Source organism: Lynx canadensis, chromosome D4 (genome assembly GCF_007474595.2).
Source record: "Lynx canadensis isolate LIC74 chromosome D4, mLynCan4.pri.v2, whole genome shotgun sequence".
NCBI classification, from domain to species: Eukaryota; Metazoa; Chordata; class Mammalia; order Carnivora; family Felidae; genus Lynx; species Lynx canadensis.
The window spans coordinates 40,942,717-40,948,032 of record NC_044315.2 but is presented as its reverse complement, the minus strand read 5'-3'; the positions used below and the strand labels follow the sequence as shown (position 1 = coordinate 40,948,032).

At 42.4% G+C, this 5,316-nt stretch overlaps 1 pseudogene; it reads left to right on the top strand.

The window, feature by feature from the left end:
• The first annotated feature begins 846 nt into the window (after nucleotides 1-846).
• Nucleotides 847-1,492, top strand: LOC115499082 (annotated as a pseudogene).
• The last annotated feature ends 3,824 nt before the right edge of the window (nucleotides 1,493-5,316 follow it).

Genomic DNA, 5,316 nt, shown 5'->3' with positions numbered 1-5,316 from the left:
CCCAGCACTTGGCGTGCCATAAATATAATAATAGTATTAGCTACCACTTAGTGAGTACTTTGCCTTGCACCAAGCACTTTGTAAATATTATCTCTTGCCGTTAAATATGCTGAATCGAATTTAACTGACCCACATAGCTGGAATGGCACTTCTTTAAGGGGCATGGTGGTAACCCAGATGTGGAATCAGAGAGGCTTCCGTTCAAACCCTGACTTTGTCACATCCTGGTCACTTGAAATTTGAAACTCTGGGCCTGAGTTTTCTCATGTTTAAATTGGGGGAAAATAATAGCTGCGCTGCCTGCCTCCATAGAGTTGTTGGGAAGAAAATACAAAGAAACATTTGTGGGATATTTCTTTGTAAGTTCTAAAGTTTTTAAAAAATGTAAATGTCCCTACAAATCTAGTGATATCCACAGGCAGATTATACAGTGGGGCTGTCACAGTTTATGAGGAGGTATGGTACAAGGAATGGTCACATTTCCCAAAATATCTTCCCCACTGATCTATCACAAATTATCCCCTCTCGTCTGACTCATAATTCCCATGATGGGCATGAGTAATAGCATGGACAGCAAAAGAGGTCGTTGCTAAGTCACTGTATTAGTTATCTGTTGCTGTATAACAAATTAGCCCAAAACCAAGAGTGTCCGTCAGTCCGCGGATCTGTCCCTTGCTTCAACAGTGTTTGGACAGAACAGAACAGGGAAGCCCCTTCTATCAGCCTCTGACCACCCTCCAACCTTTTTTCCAGTCACAACCTTCAGAGCCATTTTCTCGGCCGCCCACTCCCTCCAGGAGCAGCCAACACCTTATTGTGAGCTTAGCTCCTTATTGCCGATCAATCATGAGCTCCCAGATTTGTCAGAATGATTCCACCCAGGTGGAGGCTGCCTTCAGCGGTCAACATGTGTCTGTGGGTGTCCTACACCTACCTTTCTCTGGGCTTCTATTTCGATCACGGCATGGGGCTTTGGAGGATGTGGGCCACTTCTTCCACTAGTTGGCTGTGGAGAAGCTCAAGGGCGCTGAGCATCTCTTGAAGATGCAAAACCAACACAGAGGCCGTGTCCTCTTCCAGAACATGCAGAAGCCATCCCAAGATGTGTGGGGTAAAACCCTGGAAGCCATGGAAGCTGTCCTGATTCTGGAGAAGAACCTGAACCAGGCCCTTTCAGATCTGTGTGCCCTGAATTCTGCCCATGGAGACCATATCTGTGACTTCCTGGAGAACCACTTCCTAGTTGAGGAGGTGCCCATCAAGAAGATGGACAACCACCTGACTAGCCTCTGCAAGCTGGCTGGCTCCCAGGCTGGGATGGGTGAGTATCTCTTCAAAACGCTCACCCTCAAGCATGACTGGGGGCCTATTAGACCCAGAAGCCTTTGGAGGAACCCTCTGGTAACCCTGGTGCCAGGGCTTGTGCCTGACCCTCTCCCTGCAGCCACTAGAAAGATTTTTAACCACCCGGGAGCCCTTTCCCAAGCCTTAGAACCAATGTAAACAAATGAAGCTTTTTGTGGTCAAAAAAAAAAAAAAAAACCCAAAAAACAAATAAACAACAACAACAAAATCCAAATTAACCCAAAGCATAGGTGGCTTAAATCAGCAATACACATGTATCATCTCATATTGTTTGTGTGGGTCAGGAATTTGGAATAGCTTTGCTCAATATTTCTAGTGATACATGTAGTTAAGATTTTGGCTGGGATTGCAATCATCTGAAGGCTTTACTCACCCTGAAGGATTCACATCCAAGATAGTTCGCTCACATGGTGCTGGTTGTTGGTAGAAGACCTCAGTTTTCCTTCATATGAGCTTCTCTTTGAGCTGCTTAAATGTCCTCACAACATGGTGCCTGACTCTTAGAGTGAGCAGTCCCCACAATGCTTCTTATGATCTAATTTTGGAGGTCACAGACCATCACTTCCACCACACTTGATTTCTTTTTAGAAAGTAGTTGATCATTCAGGGACATCTGGGTGGCTCAGTCGGTTAAGCGTCCGACTCTTGATTTCAGCTCAGGTCGTGATCTCACAGTTTGTGAGCTGAGCTCCACATTGTGGCTCAGCACTGACAGCGTGGAGCCTGCTTGACATTATCTCTCTCCTCCCTCTCTGCCCCTCCCCCACTCACTCTCTCTGCCTTTCTCTCAAAAATAAATAAATAAACTTTAAAGAAAATTTTTCAAAAAGTAGCTGCTCATTTGGGCCCACGCTCAAGGGGACAAGAATTAGGCTCCACCTTCTAAGGGGAGAATTGTCAAAGAATTTTTGGATATATTTTAAAATCATTACAGTCACCATGAAAATCCACCTATGATATTGGAGGCTATTAGTGCTCAGCTGGGCTAAGCAGGAAGGGGTATTGAGATGGGGACAAGATTCGAGACCAGAAGAGGTCACAACTCAGGCACAGAGATGAAGGACTCTGGGCTACCAGGTCGTAAAGAAGTTTAGAGAGAGACACATTTGTGAACAGGGGACATTCCCTTGGAGAGCAGTTGCCTTGGTCTTGCCTAAAGGCTTGAACAAAAGTTTTCATCCCAGAACAGTTAGTCCTGGTCTCTTTTTGCTGAATAGCTTAGTCTCCATATGGGCAGGGAACTTACAGAATTACTCCAGGAAAGTTTGGCTGATTTGGGATATGGGGGTGAAATCTTCTGCTTTAAAAGACATTTATTCTCTCGATATAGGTCAGTTCTATTTTCTCCTGGGCCTTGGCCCTGACAAGGGTTGATCAAGGGATTAAAGCACAGGATCATGAACTCAAGAGTCAACAGGGGATAGTCAAAGTGAGCATAACAGATCTAAGAAACAAATCGGAGTGGCAAGCATTGTGGCAGACCGGAAAGCAAGCTACAGATGATTTCACACTAGAAAAAGAGAAATATCTGGACCTTTTAGGAATAATTGGACATTGATTCTGAAATACTGCAAATCATTAGTATTTCAGAAAACCATCATGATCCATAGGTAAAAATGGATGTTTATGAGAGTCCATTGAACAAAAGGAATTTGGGTATAGGTGAATCTCTCAGTGGCCCCATTACATCCATGAGTACGTTCTTCTGTTATTTCCACAGTTCCTGAAAATGTAGTTTGAGTAGATATACTCAGCAACTGGTAGAAAAACCACAGTGGCCCCTTAACTTGCAGAGTGAGGGCTTTTAGAATCAGATAGAGTGCAGCACTCCTCTCTATAGCACAGGTAGTCCACCAACACAGAATTTAAAGTCTCAAAGATGGTGGTCCCTACCACATCTCTAACTGGCCTGTTTGGCTCTGCAAAAGATGGATAGAAAATTACGAGGTATTATTTTAAGTGTTGTTAAGTGATGACTACAACTGAAGCTGCTATTCTAAATGTCGTCTCTTCACCTTGTGGGTCTGCTGGATGGCTATTGATCTGGTAAATACATTTTCTCTATTAGAAGAAGTTTTCTTTTACGGGGCAGGAATAACAATACATATTCACCATGCCAATCTTCAGAACTGCTTAATTCTTTTGCTTTATGCCATAATTTAGATCAGGGGGATTTTTTTTAATGTTTAACTTTTTTTTTTTTTACAGAGGTATAACTGACATATAATGTTATATTAGTTTCAGGTGTGTAACACAATAATTTGATATTTGTATATATTGCAAAAGGATCACCACGATGAGTCTAGTTAACGTGAGTCACCATACATAATTACATAATTTTTTTCTTATGGTCAGAACTTTTTTTAAGATTTACTCTCTTAGCAAATTTCAACTATGCAATAGAGTATTATTAGTTATAGCCACAGTGTACATCACATCCCTAGAATGTATTTATTTTATAACTGGAAGTTGGTAACTTTTGACTTCCTTCATCCACTTGGCCTACCCTCCACCTCCCACCTCTGGCAACCTGCAATCTGTTGTAGATCAGAGGGATTTTTGATCCTCTTAATAACAGCCCACAGAACAGAATTTTGGACTATAGTTTAGATGACATAATGCTAAAAGACCAAGTGAGCAAGTGGAAACAGATATCCTAGACACCCTATAAAACCTATATGTGTCAGAGTTCGGGAGATACATGCATTGGAAATTCAGGGATCTTAGAGACATTTCTAGAAGTTCAGATATCTGTATAGTATCCGAATGTTTCTTCCAGAGTGAAAGAAAATTCACTGTACCATGCATACCTCACCACTAAGAATAAGTGATACATCTTTGGCTTGGCCCTTTTTGGAGTTTGAAGGCAACATATGTCAGATATGGATGTACTCCTCTGCCCCTGTTGCTGAGCAATGCAGAAGGTTGCAAGCTTCAAGTGAGGCCCAAGCAGGAGAAGCTGATTCAGGCCACAACACCAGCAATTCTGCCACTAGGTCTTCTGATGAATGAACCCAACGGAAGTGCTCTATGGTGCCTGTGCCAAGCCCTGATGGAAGAAGCACAATGGAGAGTTCTAGAGTTCGAGGATGAAGGTTTGCTCTCAATACTCACATTGAGTATATGCTTTCTAAAACTCAACTCACTGAGGTATAATTAACATACAATACATAAAATGTACCCACTTTAGCATAGAGTTGAATGACTTGTGATAACTTATACACCCGAAAAAGTAGAGCTCAGTCAAGATAAGGAACATTTCCACCGAACCAGAATGCTTTCTTGTGCCCCTCTGCACCAATCCCATGTCCCTTCTCCAGAACGTAGCCCCCAGGCAACCATGGATTCTGTCATTACTGATTGGATTTATAGTTTCTAGACTTTTATATAAGTAGAATCAGGCAGGATGATCTCTTTTGTGTCTGGATTTTTTTACGCAGTGTAATGCTTTTGAGAGTCTTCCATTCTGTCATATGGACCAGTGGTATCAGCAGTTTGTTCCTTTTTTATTAATGAGCAGTATGCCATTGTACGAACATACTCCAATTCCTCTTTATCCATTAATAAATATCTGGATTGTTTCCAGGTTTAGGTTCTCATGAATAAAGCGGCCATAAGCATTCTTGTGAAGTCTTTGTCTGGACAAATGTTTTTATTTCTTGCTAGTAAACACCTAGCAGTGCAATTTCTGGGACACACAATTAGCACATGTTTATGGTATTTTTTAGATTTTTTTTAATGTTTATTTTTGAGAGAGAGAGACAGAGCACAAGTGGGGGAGGAACAGAGAGAGGAGGAGACACAGATTCTGAAGCAGGTGCCAGGGTCCGAGCTGTCAGCACAGAGCCCGACGCGGGGCTCAAACCCACGAATTATGAGATCATGACCTGAGCTGAAGTCGGACGCTTAACCATCTGAGCCACCCAGGTGCCCCCTATTTAGTGTATATTT